The sequence below is a fragment of the Lissotriton vulgaris genome, chromosome 12 (genome assembly GCF_964263255.1).
Source record: "Lissotriton vulgaris chromosome 12, aLisVul1.2, whole genome shotgun sequence".
In the NCBI taxonomy this organism is placed as follows: domain Eukaryota; kingdom Metazoa; phylum Chordata; class Amphibia; order Caudata; family Salamandridae; genus Lissotriton; species Lissotriton vulgaris.
In genome coordinates this window covers 778,801,915-778,819,777 of record NC_141700.1, presented here as the reverse complement: position 1 = coordinate 778,819,777, position 17,863 = coordinate 778,801,915, and positions in this window count along the sequence as shown.

The following is a 17,863-nucleotide window of genomic DNA, read 5'->3' as shown; positions in this document are numbered from 1 at the left end:
TAGTTATTGGGCTTCATTCAGATAGTTCATTTTGGCAGTCTTAAATTTCCAGTTGCTCAGTTATAGGCATCGTGGAGCCCACCCCGGAACCTCATTTGATAAGAGAAGAGGGCATGTATCTCCCCTTCCCAAGCCATTGTAGGCTTTGGGGAGCCCCACCCCTGGGGTTGCATTTGATATGGGAAGGGGGGGGGGGGGGCGGGGGGGGGGGGACTCCCGACCCTCCTTCCCAAGCCATTGTAGATCTCAAGGAGCCCATGGCAGGACTGCATTTTATAAGGGGAGGTGGGTGCATGGCACCCCTCCCCAAGCCATCATAGGCCCCGGGGAGCCCACCGCTGGGCCAAAATGTTCAGAAAAGGGGAGGGGGGGGCGGGACGCTCCTGAGCCTTCAAAGGACCCGGGGACTCCTGCTCCCGAGGTTGATTAATTAATGAAAGGGGCTGTGTTGCCCCCCTCCGAGCTTGTATTGCCTCTGGGAGCCCACCCACAGAGCTGGCTTACTTGATGTGTCCCGGAGAGCACACCACTGGGACACAGCAGTTTCCCTGCCCGCACCGGAAACGTATTTGCTTCTGATGGCGGGAGCATTTGTTAATCTCTTGCCATGTGGGGCAAACAAAGTCTGCTCCCAGTCGACGGGAGCTTTCAAAATGCTCCGCGGGCTGGGAGCAGACTTTTGATCTGTTTCCCTGCCCAGACTGATGCGGGCAGGGAAACAGATCAAGAGATTGCTCCTGCCGGGAGGGAGCAACATAAGTAGCTGCTCCCTGATGGCAGGAGCAATGACAGCTCCCGCTACATGCAGGGAGCTGGCTGGGGCTGCAGGGCCCTTAGGCTACCTACAGTGGCCCCCGAGTGTATGGGGGTGCCCTGGGTAGGTACCTAGAGCACCCACCTATATAAATGCAGACCCTGGGGATGGGGTCAGCAGGGCGGAATATGCTAGAGGATGGAGGCCGCGCCCCCTCCCTTCAACTTATTCTCGTAACTAGTGGCCCTAGGATATGGGAGCTCCAGGGTTTTTTAAAGGCTTGGGGAGGGGTGGCTGCATGCCCCCCTCCCCCACCCATAAAATAAAATGAAAAAAGACTATGGGGTCCCAAGGGTCTAAAGAGGCTTGGCTGGAAGCACCTCCCCTTTTCAATAAATGTGGCCCTGGGGGATGGGTTCCCCAGGGACATGATTTGCTTGGGAAGGGGGCCTCATGACCCCTTACCCTTTTAATATAGATCACTCCCTGGGGGGTGGGGACCCCAGGGACAAAATATGCCTGGGGAGGGGGGCTATATGGCCGCCTCTCCCTAAAAAACAATATAGATAGCCCTGGGGGACGGGTCCCCGGGGACTATAGAGGTTCAGGGAAGGGGGCCACGCGCCCCCTCCACTTTAAAATATGCATGACCCTGGGAGATGGGGTTCCCAGGGCCATAATAGGCTTGATAAGAGGAGCCATATAGTCCCCCCTCCCCTTTAAAATAAAAAAAACTGCCCTGGAGAATGAGGTCTCCAGGGCTTAATGAGGCCCAGAGTGGAGGGCCATGTGGCCTCCCTCCCCTTTAATATATATATATATATATATCTCAATCGCCTTGGGGGGTGGGGTCCCTAGGGCCTATAAAGGCTCAAGAGGGAGACCACGTGGCCCCTCTGCCCTTTAAAATAAAAAAACTGCCCTTGAGGATGAGGTCCCCTGGGCTTAATGAGGCTCAGGGAGGAGGGCCATGTGGCCTCCCTCCCCTTTAATATACATATCTCAATAGCCTTGGGGGGTGGGGTCCCTCGGGCCTATAAAGGCTCAAGAGGGAGACCACGTGGCCCCTCTGCCCTTTAAAAAACATACAGCTCTGGGGAATGGAGTCCTCAGGACCTAATAAGGCACAGGGAGGGGGCATGTGGCCCCTCTCTACTTTAAAACACATAGGGCCCTGGGGCCCCGAATACCTAATGAGGCTCGGGGTTTGAGCTACATGGCCCCTAGCCCTTTTTGTATGGGTATCGCATTAGGGACGGGATCCCCGGTGCCTAATAAAGCTCAGGGACGAGGGCTGTGTGGCTCGTCTCTTTTTTTCTTTTGTTGGCCCCGGATGAGGTTCCTGGTGCCTGACTTTATGCTTCGCACTGCAAAGTACATGTGTGATGGAGGTTTGGCTTTATGAATGGTAATAAAATTTTCCTTTACATTTTAAAAAAACTAGAAATTCACTGGGAAAAAAACAAATAGTAAAGTAACCTTATAGTTCGGTGTGAAAAAAGATCTGTTTTTGTTAAGAAAAAACCTTAGAAATTCACTGGGAAAAAAAATAAGGTTAAAGTAACATTATAGTTAGATGAATGCCAGTGACATTAACATTTTGAACAAAACAAAAAGCAGACATTCACCAGTTATAGTTATCACGTCTAACTTTAGGTTGCGCACCCACCTTGCACTGCTTATGACCGCACATATTACATCACTGATGGCATCTCAAATGACATCACTGATGACATCATTCGATGAGTGTGCTACATTGTTTTATAATTTACAAAGTGGAAGGCACCTACCTTAATACTTCTCCCCATAATTTTGTGCAGCCTGTGTTCAGCTAATGGGGGTGTTTTCAAAATGCATGTGCTGTGTATGTGTCATAGGTGTGAAGAAGTATTGAACATGTTAAAAATCTTTGTATTCAGGAGTAACTGTGTGCAGAGGACAGTTGAAAACGTGTTCACTGTATTCTCCACACAAGTTTTTTGGTTCTGTAAAAAGTTTTTTCCAACAGGGTAAAGATTCTACGTAGTAGATATTAAGTATTGTAAGCAGGCCGGAGTTATTAGACAGAATCGTCTCAGCATTACAATTTCTATATAACATAGAAGACTGTGTGCACCAGGTACTAACCTATGTACAAGTGCCTCTTTTGCTTCAGAAGACGGGGTATCTGTAAAGCGTTTATTACAGTATGACGGCTGCAGGTGGCTTTATCCTTAGCACCCCCAGGTCTTGTTTGCTTTAAATGAATAGTGTTATTTTTGGCAAGGGCTGCATGAAGTGTACACTGCTCTAAATAGATGGTCTGGTGTATTTCTCATGGGTTTCTCTGTCTGCAAAAAGTACAGAGTGAACTCTCGATAGAGTAAGCACAGTTTACAGTACCCACTGTTCTACTCATATCAACTTCATTTCTCATTATAGGTTCGGCGACTGAGAGGGGATTGATACAGATAAAAGCTGGCCGTAGCAGGGCATTGATTTTGCCACAGACGTTGAGTATCGCGAGGAACTTGTCTTTCTCTCAACAGTTCTACACAGATTGAACACACGTGCAATGAGGGTTTCCCTTATATCTGTGGGTGATTGTTATTTTGAACTAGGCTCCCCGTGCAGTGTAAGGTGAAAGGTCAATGCTGCACATAACCCATGCTTGCTACGCCCAAGGGAGTTGTACCTGTGATTGCATTAACAATGCTTCATATCCTGAGCTATTTTGTAATTACTTTCAGAGCTCTAATGCCATACTGGTTGATATAGAGGAGTGTGTGCAAAAGAAGCTTGGATGATGCCATCAGTGATGTCATCAATGATGTCATTTGGGATCTTATCAGTGATATCATGAAAGAGGTCATGGAACGCTTCATGAGTGATGTAATATGTGAGGTCAAAAGCAGTGCATGGCGGGGGCGCCAGTAATAGGTAGCTTCTGTATTTGTTTTAGTTCAAAACATTACAGTTGTCACGACATTCACCTAACTATAACGTTCCTTTACCCTTTGTTTTTTTTCAGTGAATATATATATTTTCACTGAGAAATATTAAAAGGTTTAAAGTGCAGTTATGATTCGCTTTTGGTATGTGTGCAACTATTATTTCAAAACCTAGAAAGCACCGAAATTCGCTAATAATGGTTAGGTGAACTGACCGTAACTCACTACTATGACCTTACATAAGACATCACTCATGGCATTTTAAATAATTCATTGATTACCCCATTGATATCAGCATTCAGTGCAGGCTGCACCAGAAAGTAGCTTGAGAGCTACTGGTAGTATCCAGTTACCTGTAAGTATCTTGCCTGTGTCTGCCCGGCCTACTAAATTAGAGTTTTTCCTTGGCTGAATTAATGTGTGTACCAAAATTAAAAAGTGCACATTTGAGATGAAAATGTGTGTATTTTCAGAAGGACTTAGCAATGTTTGGAGAAAAACAAATGGGCCAATTTCCAAAATATATTTAGTTGCTGATATTCGAGTGATAACTCACTTGGCATTGAGGAGACTTATTACTAATATTACCTTGGTGCCAGGGGTGTTTCAGCTATGACTAGTATACAGTGCCCATGTAAAGGCATTTCTTTCGCCCAGTCAATTCACATAGGTGCACACTGGGAGTTGGCCGCAGGGCTTGACCATATGGCCACCGCTTTTACCCAGGCATCCAGCGGTGGGCAATCCCTTTTGCGCACAATCTGCAGTTGTGTACCTCAGTGGTTGGGTGCAGTGCTGGGCCTTCAGCCAGGACCTGCACCAAAACTTCTGATTGGACAACCCCCCCCCCCAACTACACAAAGCATTCCGCTGTGCACAGTGGGGCTCAGCCAAGCGGCTAGCCTGTAGGCAGGTCCAACACCAACACTTTTCAGGCATTCCCCCCCCCCCCCCCCCTCATTGCATGTGGTCTTCAGCGGTGTGCCGCTGAGGTGGTCTGCATTAACTTGACCTAGGCCAGGCCTGCATCCATCCCTCCGCATGCAATAAACCCCTGCTGTATAGGCCCTTGTTACCTTTCACACTCTACTGTCATCAGCATGGTCAATGATGATGTCATCACGGATGTGACTTGAGATGTCATTTAATGTGCTGAGAGATGTCATATGTAAGGCCATGAACAGTGTGTGTCTGTCGCACGAGTTATGGTTAGATTAAACCTTTAAAAGACAGAAATGTGTGAGTTATGGTTAGATATTTTGTAATCATAGGGCCACATAAACAGTTTTTTTTTTTACAGTGAATTTGAGTTTTTTTTTAACTAATGTTGAGGTCTAAAGCTAGCCATAAATTCACTTTAAACTCCCCCCTTCCCCGCAGGATTTTGTTTTGTTTTACCTTATCTTGCTCCTTATCCAACGGTTTGTTGTGCCAAACCACCACCACGGTTTACAGCCTTTGACAGTGATGCACAGTCGGGTTTGGATGCGTAGCCCTGTGCCTAACCTGCATAAGGGATTGACAGCAGTAATTGGCTTGCATCCATTCCCACATGGACAGCCAGTCTCTGGTATGCATGTCCATTAACCATGCGCCACAGTGGTTGGAGACAGGTTCAGACCCCCACCTGCCATAGATACACAATCCCCACTGCAGACAGCCACCGCAGGCTCTTTTTTGTTTTGTTTTTTTAGATCTAGGTTTTTAATGTATTTTTTTTAAGGACTCAGATCCATCACTGGATTGACAAACTTTCCCTGGTTGGAGTCTCCTTGCTGCACCTTTCAAAGGGTTAGCAAACCTGGTTTTGGATTCGGAGAACCGGCAAATGGGCCAATATGGGTCTCTGAAGCTTGCTGTAGGTTCACTGTCTGGCACCGTAAAGCTTGTACTGGGTTCGTAGGAGCCCAGGCAAATTTTGTGGATCTCTGGCGGTGCTGCCCAGTCCCAGGTTCCAAAAAAACCCTATTGCAGAATTGTCTTTTTTTATCACAGGAGGACATGGAGGTCGTGGTCTGCTCACCCTGCCCCTTTATGGCCCTTTTTAGGTCTCGCCTATTCTATCCCGCAGGGATAAATTAGTGAGTATATAGTAGGCGGCTCGAATTCTTTACCAAGTGCGGATCACGTACAGTCATGTGGACACAATCACGCGAATTGTCACCAGCTGCCACAACCACGCACATTTTTTAAAGAGCTTCCATTTGCTCCCAGACACTTTGTGCTCGCGCGCCGTGCTCTCTCTCTGTTGCCACATGCATTAAACTGCCCAGGCAGCCCACCTCCTCCCTCTCCATCACGTGCCACGCTCTTCCTCTGTTGCTAAACGCATTAAAGTGACCAGGCAGCCCACCCCCCTCCCTCTCCAGCATGCGCCATGCTCTCTCTTAGTATGCAGGCCACCCCCTCCCTCTCCATATGCTTCCTCGAGTTGCAGGCAGCCCACTCCCTCCCTCTCCATATGGTAGTTCGAGTTCACTTTTAAATTTGCCGTGCATTTATTTTTACTGGCTCCTCTGCCTACGCATCGCGCCTTTTATTTTATTTGAACTTCAAGGAAGGCCTATTTACGCTCTAATACTCTATTTTGTTTTACTCTTTTTGGCATGCATTCTCAAATCCTTCCAATGCTTACCTCATCCCAGACGCTCCTGACACACATTGCGGTCTATGCTTGCTGTACATTTTAGGACCCCGAGATGTCCAAATACCACGCTGGGTTTTATTGCTTTAGAGGCCCACTCCCAACTATCCCACCATAAGAGCCGTCACTCACATCCCTCTTTTGCTGCTGTCTGCGCGATGCATTGCCCAGCCCTCTTGTGGGGTTCTTCCACAGCGCAGCAACTTCGTGTCACTACAGGGGCTCTCGACGAGCAGAGGCGGGATAATGCTTACATCTCCCAATGCTCTGGGCTTCCGCAGCTCGGTATCCAGCCGGTTCTCGGCCTTTATTTTTTTGCCTTTCTTCCATCTTCAGCAGCTCACTAAGTAACATCGCGTTTCACCACAACTCAGCTCTTTGTTCTAAGCCAATGAATGGCCCCGATGTGGCCTGCTTTATCTGCCGGTCTGCTCACAAGCGTGTGGCTTTACCTTAAACTGGGACAGCTCTGGATTCCTTACCATATCTCGGTGCGGACACCAGTTTGGAGGGCCTACCATTAAGCTGTTTTAATATTCGCAAGTGCCACTTCCCAGCTTTTCACTGCACTTCTTCGACCTGTCTGATATCGGACACAATCCGTCAGGCGCTTGGACTTGTTACAATTGAGTTTTTTTAAACCTATGAACTTCCACAAGGGGAAATAATTTATGATAGTATGTAACCAGAGAGTAAGGTTTGAAGAAGTTGCCACTCACTTCATTACGTTTGTCTTTATAAATTTCTGTGGGTAAGTGTGGCAGGAAGGAAGCAGGGAGCACAACACACAGTTCAGTTCATGTGACCCAGGCGCATGCACAGGACTTCCCTCCCCCTCCCACAAAGCAAGACAAGCCAAGAACATCAAAGCGACCGGCCGCTTTGATTCCATTTGCCAGCAACTACTTCACGCGCTGCAGGTCATAAACAGGACCATCTGCTCATGAAACATAAACCGGTCTTTCCCAAACAAAAACGCAACAGAAATGCCGAGAGCTTGTTCTCCTTCTGCTCTGCTCCTGTCCCCGTCTCCCCCTTCTTTCTTCTACTTTCTGGCCCTTCTTTTCTCATGTTTCCTCTAATTTCACTGTTTTGCTACCTTTCTCTTCCTTCCTTTCTCTTCCTTCCTTTGTCCCTCTTTTTCTATTCTGTTTTTTCTTCCTTGCACTGCTTTCCTCTCCTCTCATTTTCTTCCTACTTCCTTTTCTGACTTTCTCTCTCTCGGAGTCAAGGGCTGATAATGAAAATAAGCCCCGATCCCTACAAATGAGTGCAGACCTGCCAACACCCGCAGAAATTAGGCGCTGTCTGGGCAGGCACTGGCAGGGAAAGCCATTCCATTGGATTAGCAGATAATCAGCTACGGACAGCGCTCTGTAGAAGGTTTGACGTAGGTTGTGAGGGTATCGTAAATTTACCAAGTTAGTAGTAGATAGTGTGAAGGAAGATATTGGACAACAGGAAATATTGCCTTTAGTACTCTTCCTGCCACAGATGCTGCTTAAATGTGTAAGTCAAATTTTCGTCCGTCTGCTCCTTGTCTGTCTGTCTCTTCTCTCTCTCTCTTGCTCTCTGCCCCCTATTTATCAATCCTGTAGATCTAGCTATCGAAGTGGAATTATTCTCTGCATTTTTTACGATTAATCTAATGACCATAAAAGGAAGCAGATCCGGAAATGTCTCTAAGACTATTTCCGCCAAAGCTATGAAGCTAGCGCTTCTGCAGTTTCCTTGGTGAGAACCTAGCATTTAATACACATGCAGCGCCGAGAAGCTTCAGAGAAACGGATCCTTGCGGAGTTTTTCGGGATGCTCTGAGACTAGAACACTTCCAAGTATATGTACAGGACAAAAGGTAGAATTGTACTGACAAGGTACACGTCAATGAATGTACTGACATCTATTAATGAGTCGTTCTGTTTATAGACTTCACAGGGGAGCTGCGTTAGATTCAAATTCCGTTTCGCCCTCATGGCGCCATCCAGTGTAACGAAGAAATTGTTCTCTTTGCCCATTCACGCACCCCACTAACCATACGCACTGCGCATTCTGGCATGTTGTTGTCTTTGATGAGGACTGATTGGGGTTTGAGATGCAGCCTGACGTCATTACCGGATGACCCCTCTCAGAGCGCACTATTTTATTCCTCATATGAGCCGCTTCGAAACAGAGGCAGGCCAAGACCAACAAAGACACCTCAGGCGAACCATGCAATCGGGTCAACCGCCTTTTAAGAATTTGATATCTTGAAATTAGTGTTTCTTCTGATCTGGCACCCACTTGCCTTGTTAGGTCTTGCCTGGCGTTAGCAGCGCGCATGTGCCGCTCTCACCATGTGAGGGCCTTTTGGAATCAATACTAATTCCGAAGTAACTTAAAGCCCAGCCCAGTCATTGTTTATGTTAAATGCTGGCGCATGATTGAAAACCAGGCTTTGGGGTTACCTCCTTCTCCACTTTTAGGAAGGCCCATCTGGACAGGCCGACGCCATCTTGGATTCCAGTGAGGTAGGAGGCTGTGCTCCTCGCTTGTTTAGTGGTGCTGTTGCAGACAGTCCTGTGCGCCGGAGAGAGTCTCTCTTTCCCTCTACTACTGCCTGAAAACTGCGGACCACAGTCTGGCAGATGTAGGGCATCCACTTACAAATGGGGTCTTTTTTATTTCTCACATAGCGAACGCTGCGCATGCGTTGCGTCGCCTTGGTGAGACTACTGTTGTCAGTTTGGTGCGCGAAGGGAGACAAACCATGTGCGTGCCCGGACAGGCGATGTGCACGCGCATGGCATTTCCTCTCTGGCTCCCACCGCGTGCTTGTTTAAGTGACATGCACACGTCTGGCGCACGGCGTGATCCTGCTCGCTTGTTTTTATTCAGTGATTGCAGCTCTTGTGCTAGTTGATTCCCCAGCATCCGTGCTGTTAACCCAATAGTCCCACTGACTTCAGTTTCACTTCACCTGTGCGGGCTGTTTGGTGGCGCATGGCGAAGGAGGAGGAACGGCGGGGCGTTTAAAGCTCCTACGTGCACCACAGAGCAGGGCGGAGTGAAGAGTTGGAGCAGAGTACGGAGTGTGGAGTCTCTTGGGAGTTGTAATGTCTGATGTCACACCATGCTGGGAGAGGCAAGTGAGCTCGGTCTTGCTTCTTTCACAAAGGGCAGTGGGAGGTTTGCAGTTATTTTCAGCATCAATTGAGGGACTCAGACGTGTAGGGGGAAGTAGGCAATGTTCCAGGACAGAGCTGCCTACTCCCCTCGATGCATTCACAAACCAGACACTTTTTAAAATTTTAAAGTAGCACTGGTTACGCTGAGGAATACTGGCTGTTTTTAAAAAAATGCTGTTTATGAATCCCACCAAATAGCGGAGCGGCCTGCTGTAGACAATCAAAAGAGGTCAGGGAAATTGGCAGTGTATTAAAGTGAAATGAAAAAAAAGGATGGGCATAAGTTGGAGAAACGTAACGCCTTATGATGAGGCTTTACTATCGGATATACTGCAGTCCTATCAGCCAAACCCCCGAAAACGTCAACAGTTTCCAGACCCAAGCATCAGTAATCTTCCTTTACCTGAACTCTTTCTAAGAGGATCAGGAGTTTGATAATGGCTCCTTGTGCAGCAAAATAAAATAAGGCACTATTCTTCTATGCCCTCTGTATCGGCGAAGTACAGAGTTGCTGTCCCTACTAAGGTAAGAAGTTATCAGGGACACCAACATGGGGGCGTTTATCGGTTAAGCAAATGGGTATCCACACGGGACCAAAGAAAAGGTGAACTATCTGCTGGTCCTGTCTTTTAAGGCTTTTATTGCCCCTTTCATCCATCAACTTAGCAAATATATGGTAGCGATGGAATGGACTATTATATTACGTTTCTAATACGTTGCTTTTAAACTCCAACAGTTTGAATTCTCTGATGTGTTTTGTTTGTGAATGTTGGTCCAAATCTTTCCTATCAGAAAGATCAGCCGACTACGTTATTAACATAAACTGTAACGCTTGACACCATTTCAATTAAACATGCAACAGAAGAGGTTTTTTGATTTTGACCCCTTGATTACCTCCCATGACTAACAGTAAGGGGTTAATCGCCCATTTCATTGATTGTATTATGGTTTCCATGGTAATTTAAAACGTTGAAAACAATAAACAAGCATTTGCAATGCAATAGGTTTCGCAGTTGTGAGAGTCAGCTATCGGCATTGTAAATAACAATGCCTGTATTTCCCTTCTTCCTTTCCTGGGAAAGATCTTAGAGACCTACGTCACCAAATGTTTGAGCGCTTTTATTGAGTCTTCCTTCTTCCTTGATCCCCAGCAGGCGGGCTTTCGCCCCCTGCATTCTACGGAGATGGTGATTGCAGCTGTGATGGACACACTTCGAACTGGGGCCGACAACAATATCCCCCAAGCCCTTGTCCTGTTAGACTTGTCGGCAGCTTTTGACACGGTCGATCATACTATTCTGATCGACCGTGTCAGTAACGCCGGCATTCGGGGCACTGCCCTTGACTGGGTTCAATCCTTCTTGCAGGACCGCTCCCAGGCAGTCCACCTCTTCTGCTTCTTCTCTCCCCCTCACTTGCGGTGTTCCCCAGGGATCTGCTCTTTCTCCTCTCCTTTTTAATCTTTATATGCAACCACTCATGGCTTCCCTTCGCCACTCCTCTGCTACAATATACAATTATGCCGATGATTTACAACTGATCTTTCCTTTGGACGTTACATCCTCCTCTCGCCTCAACTTCCAAACAACCATGTTACTCATCTCGGACTGGATGGCTCACAGCCAGCTCAAGCTGAATCCGTCTAAAACGGAACTTGTCCTGATGGGTGGTCCGTCCAACCCTTGGGACGACAACTATTGGCCCCCCTCTTTGGGTCCCCCCCCCTGCCCGGTCAGCTCTGTGAAAAGCCTAGGAGTGATCATCTCGGAGGATCTCTCCATGAAACCTCAGATCTCAGCGGTGACATCATCCTGCTTTTTCCAACTTCGTAGGATTCGCAAGATCTGCAGATTCTTAACCAGAGAGGCACTCATTCTAGTAACACTGGCTCTGGTCATCTCCAGAGTTGAATTTGCCAACATCTTGTATGTGGGGATCCCTGGCTATCAGCTTCATAAACTGCAGCTGATCCAGAACCAGGCCTGGTGTACCACCAACCCAAACACCAGCATGTCTCCCCCCTCCTGAGGAGCCTCCATTGGCTCCCTGTGGCTAAACGATGTTCCTTTAAGCTAGGCTGCACCCTATTCAAATCTTTGCATAACCAGGCCCCTGAGTTTATTTCCTCCAAACTTAAGCGTTATTCTCCTACCCGCAACTTACGATCTTCTGCCAATAATCTCCTCTGCATTCCATCATTCCGCCGAAAAAAACATGGAGGATTATGTTTTTCTCTCCTAGGCCCTTCCTACTGGAACTCCCTCCCTTCTTCCTTTCGTCATTTTACCTCATATGAGTTGTTCCGCAAAACCCTAAAAACACACCTTTTCAAGGTGGCTTTTGAGTAACTCTCCTGCCCTGGCTAGCTATGTTTGTTATGAGCGCCAAGAAACCGTCTCGGTGTACGTGCGCGGTATAAATCTTTTAACATAACATAACATTTATGTTGGTTTTCAAAACATAAATGGCATTGTCATTTACAATGCCAATAGCTTAAACTCTCGTAAATGCGAGACCTATTGCATTGCAAATGCTTGTTGTAGTGTGTGTGTAAATGCATTTTTCAAATGCTTAGTTCCCTGCTTCTGCCAAACTCGAACCTTTGTGTCTTCCTGGATTAAACATCTGTTACTGACTTCAATTCCATCCCCCACGTGTGCCCATTACAGCTAGCGCCCAGTACAGCGCTCCTTTGTAAGGAGCTGGATTCTCGCTTCGGAGGTACCCAGAGACACTTACACACAGAAGTCTTACCCTGATATTAAAGTTTATTAATTTCCAAAGACAAATCTGCACAACAGCAGCATTTCACTCACTTCATATACTACTTGGAACATCTTTCGACAGAGATCAGCGAGGGAGTCTGTGTGTAGTTCCTGCTGAGCCGCTTCTGTCTAGACCAAGTGACCTTTGCCCTCTGGGCCCCTTCGGAATCAGGGTGTCCGTGTAAGTGCGAGGTGAGACGGACGAAGAGACGTCTCCTGTGAGTACTCTGCGTGGGAGACTGCGCTTGGATTTACGATGTATCTCAGTTTACTAGGGAAGTTGTTGGTATCGATACCTGTTGTGTTTGTGATCATGAAGAGACTCTTTGTGTACTCTGGCACTTTTACACCCACACATATGCATGCACAGACACACACATCACATCCATACACATCAGACTTAAAAACCAGGCAAACACCTAAACAAGCACACACCAAACATACACTTCAGACACACATACACACAACACATCCATACTCTTCAGGCACCCATAAACATACACAACACATCAGACGCATAAACCTCCTTAGGCAAAAACCAAAGCACACACACAAATCGCATCCACACACAGCAGATTCATACACATAAGGCAATCAGCAGTCATTACATTTGGACTGCACTGAGTACCAGAGGTGGGGATCCAGGTAACAAGCATCGAACGTCATCTGTAAGAGGTCAAAGTAAAGGTCATGGACTCTCTGCAGCCACCCATATTCATCAGTGTGTGTCCCCGAGTGCTCGTTTGATCGTGGGACGTCGACTGGTGTCGAGTGTCTTGTGTACACGTCCACCAGATCAGAACTGCATCTCCTAAGATCAGTGGTGCTGACACGATTTCCAGGGTGGGGGTGCTGCCAACAATGTTGCAGCAATTCACACATAGGCACCGCGAACAATCCAAGCGTTTCATAAAGGACACGTCCATTCAGGAGACTGGTCAAGGTGTGGTATGGAGCTAGGGGCGCATTATGAAGAATAGGTTATTAAGAGCATCACGTGATCTAGCACACTCATTTACAGACATCATGTATCATTGATAAGGCTACAGACGTGGCACTGATGCAGTTTTACTGATAGAACTATATAGGCTCGCATGCAATAATGTGTCAGTACCTGGTTTCCACAAATGTTGATCTTTTACTCATTCCAAGTAAAGGATCTTCATTTGTTTTGGTCCTATTAAATATTTGTTTCCAACACGCTTCAGGCGTGCTTTCCTAAATGCGGATATTTCAAAAATGTGTACAATTGATTTAGAGGTATTTACATTTCATTGCGTAAAAAAACAAGCATGTGCAATGCAATAGGTCTCACATTTACGCTAGTTTAAGCTATTGGCACTTTAGATGACAATGCCTTTTATTTAGGTTTTAAAAATAAAAACAAAAATAAGACATGGTCATTTGCAGTGTTAATAGCTCCAACTTGCATAAATACGAGACCTATTGCATTGCAAATGCTTGTTTTTCTTTGCAGGACACATGACCAGGTCTCTGCATCTAGTAATGGTGGCAACATTTTTCTCCAAGTGACTGACGCCAATCATGATCTGGGCTCACGACCTAAAAAATACAATGGCCGGAAATACTTCCTCCTCCAATCATTTTCATTTTTTGGGGGTATGCAGAGGCCCATGAAACAGAGCTTGTGGCACTCCATGAATTAACAGTCCACATATCTCTAAAATTGAACCTCTTCATGCACAGATGGAACAATCTTTAAATGAAATTTTTAAAAAACTACTTACTGATGTACACCCAGCCAAGTAAAATCATTTACTTGAGACAAGTTCTAGATTCATGCCAAGTTTGGTGTAATTCTGTTCAGCGGTTTTATTTTTGTAACAAGGAGCTAAGAATGCTATGGAAGTTAAAATTGGAGATATCACTGTTCGGGCCCCTCTATTTTATTTGGCCCCTACTTGACAAATTGCACCTGTGAGTAATTGATAGAACCTACTTTAAATCCAGCTTAGCCACTGAGCAGGCCTTATAAAGCCACCAATATGCATTCAGGTTAGCCAGAGTAAGTTTGAAAATAAACTGCTTTATGGCCCATGTTAAGCTAATCTAGGATAACATATGGTCATCAAGAATTTCTCTCAAACAGCTAAACAATCCTTGGTGCAGGTCCATGAGAGATGCTAAGGCATCAGTGGGATTACTGAGTCTACAACCCAGCCGAAGGCCACTGCCAGAGTGGTGAACTGGTAAAATGGCTGGTGTAGGGCAGAACCCATTTAAAGGAATCCCACAAGGGAAAGTGAATTATGGTCACCCCATACTGTCGGAACAGCCCCCGCCATTAAACAAAGGGTAAAGGCTTTTAGACAAAGATGAACAGAGGACTGACCACGACCTCTACAAGTGGGCTGTCGGAACTCACCCTCCGAGTTTGCCACTTTTTCCAAGGCGCTCAAGTCCTGTAAATGGGCCATCATGCCATTGACAAGGACCTTACGTTCAGTATCAACAAGTGGGTATTGGTTTCCTGGCTTTAGTTTGGGAGACTTACTCTCACTTATTGATCAACATAACTCAGCCACCATTTCTCTCACGATTTGTAGCTGATCCTCTATGTAGTGTATTTTGTAATGTAGTGTAAAGTGCACAGCTGCCCCAACGGGGCGTCCCGGCGCTGTATAACGCTGTGGAACCCTTCCTGGCTCTCCTTGTGAGATGCCACTCCTGGGCACCCCCAAGGTGAAGCCAGGCATCCCAGTGTTGTAGGGGCTTTTGTGGAGATTAAGCAAGCTATTGCCCAGAGTTGCCGCGTGGGACCCATGATTAGAGTAGGTGCTGAGGCGAGAATTATGATGTCCACAGACATTGAGCCCAAGACCCTGCCGCGTCGGGAATTGAACCCTGGTCCCGGGCCTGATCTCTGCTTCAGAGTCTGCCTCTCTAACCATTGAGCCACACTTCTCCTGAATGACTAAGTATCAACAAGGATGGGGCATGGTCCCCTCTTCAGCAATGTACAAAATGAGCACAGGTAAGAATCAAGAGGTCACATGGGCAGCAGGAGGGTCCCTCTGGAATGATCTCCATGATCTTATGGTGCTCTACAGAAGGCCACACTGAAGCAGGATCTTCTGTGCTGGGGTGTTGGACAACATGCCACACTGTGCTCAGGCCACACTGCTCTTACACAAGAAGAGAGCCCCACACTTCAATCCAATGGGAAGGAACATTGACCAGTGAGACCCTCCCACCCCCTGGTAAGTGGGATCCGTGCACTCTGGGGGCTTCCTCCGTGTATTTTCAGAATAGGAGGTGGTCTCACAGGGCAAGCCGTGCCAATCCTAGGCTCCATTCATCTGCTAGCGTACAGCACAAGTCTGCCCTTCACAAGTTTAGATTCCTCCACTCTTCATTTGCAGCTCCCCATTGCTCATTAAATATAGGAGATTGCAGCCTTCATCCCACTGAAGGCCACATTCATATCGGCCCTACAAGATCTCTGGCTTTCATAAATCACTGGTTATCAAGTCACTGAACTGGTTTCACCCCACGGGTGGCATCAGAGGGACAGATCACTTACTGGACAAGACTGTCTAGAGAGGTCAGCATCCCGGCCCGATACAGTCCTATTCAGTTCATATCTTCAAAGAATGTATTTTATGTGAGGGACTACAAAGTGGGGCAAGACTCCTCGGCATGTCTGAGGTGTTAAACCTCCACGGCTATTTTGTCCCCCATTTGGACTGCCCCTCAGGTTTGGGGGCCAGGGGAAGGAAGTGTGCTAGATGTATTCAGATTGGATAATCCAACTGCCTCCAGAATCAAGGCCTACGACAATACTGAAGCTAAGACCTGTGCAAAGGCCTGGTTACACCTGGGTTTGGGAGCTGCTCACTGATCTAGCACCGAGGGAGAGCCACCAGCAGGGAATTAATGAATCTGTCGTGAACAATCTATAGGTGAAGCAAAAGTGTCTTAAAACAAAGCCTGGGACTTTCAGAAGTCAGACCGACCTTTCACCAAGAAAGTATTCGGTTTCTATTGAAGTGTAACCTTTAGAGTGGCTATTTAAAGCACTTACAGCTATAAACCAGTCATGAAATGTCTGACCAAGGGTAGACCCACTGATGAAAGCACCCAAGATGACTGGCAGTTCTGTCCCTCCTCACAGCTGCTTTCATTTAGTGTGCCCCTTGTATTCCCATAACTTGAGTGCAATGGTACCATGGAATGCAAACCCAACGTACTTTCTCCAACACAGTACTGGGCTGTATGTTTACAACTCCTGTTGTGGGCTATGCCCACAAGAAAACAAACCTCTTCTAGCACCTACATGAGTTTGCTCCCAATGCAACCCAGCCCTTTGATGGCAGAATGGTTTGTGGTGTTAAGATTTGTGCATGCTGATCTTGCACCTCATCTTTGGCATCCTGAAAGCTAATTTTGCTGTGGACCCTAACACCGTCTCAAGACACCCCCCACCATCCTTCCTGCCAGCCCACACAGCCTTAAGGTACCAGACAATCAAGCTAGGATGCCCCATAGCCAAGAACAATTTACATGCCAAACCCTCACAGCAGCCATCACTCCTCGAGACAACCACCATCAGTCGAAACAAACTCCTGCTATACCAAAACTACACAACTGGGCACCACAGGAGTGCCACTCCTAGGCATGGACACGGTGTGAAAAGTCATTACAGCCTCTAATTAGAGAACAAATCTACAGTTTATTCAGGTTACAGAGTCTGACAACACTTTAGCTCTTCCACGCACAAGGTCCATCCACAGATTGCTCCACAAACACCCCCAGTGCACACCACTCCGCTGTAACGGAGCACGCTCCCACATGCAGAGTACTGCAATGAGTCCGAGCCCATCCATTCCCATACTGCCCACTAACAAACTACAGGATGGCGGGGATGTCTAATGCAAGGTAGAGACCTACTCTTACCCAAGAGACCCCAACGCCATTGCCTGGTTCTGCCAGACCACTCTTGCCACTAGACCATTCTCTGCCTGGAACCCCAAGAGCGTCCCTTTAACACAAGCAACTTTAATTCCAGTGCTTCACTGCAGCAATTACAAACTTCACATACAAGCGACTGTGGTGGTCTTAAAGCTTGCCCGGCAAAAAGGAGAACTCACTCAATTGAAGCACTGATCAACTCGAGATCAGTTTCTCCCGCTCAAAAAACGTAACTGAGATTTTGGGGGCAATGAAAGGCATGCCTACACTTCCCTCAAGTGCTTCCAATCGAGCAACATTGCCCATTAAAAAGTTATAACCACCCACAGGACAGAAGTCTAACACTACTTGTTAAAGGGAGTCATTTGAAAACTGACAAACCTGCCCTCCCCCATCCTCAACCGGAGATTGGATGAGACCTCAACCTGCATCAGCAGACGGGCTCCATGCAATACACCCATCCATAGAAACAGGATGCATTCAGCCCGTGTAGCCGCCTCTGTGCCCCTGCGGTATTTTCCCAGTTTCCCTCCAGTGCATGATCCTAGTGATGTGCAGTCTCAAGCACAGTCAGGCCTGTAAGTCCAGCTGTGCAGTTCCCAGGGCCCAGGAAGAGACCTTGCTTTCAGGTTCACACCTGAAAAAATGGGAGACAGAATGCAGAACAATGTCAT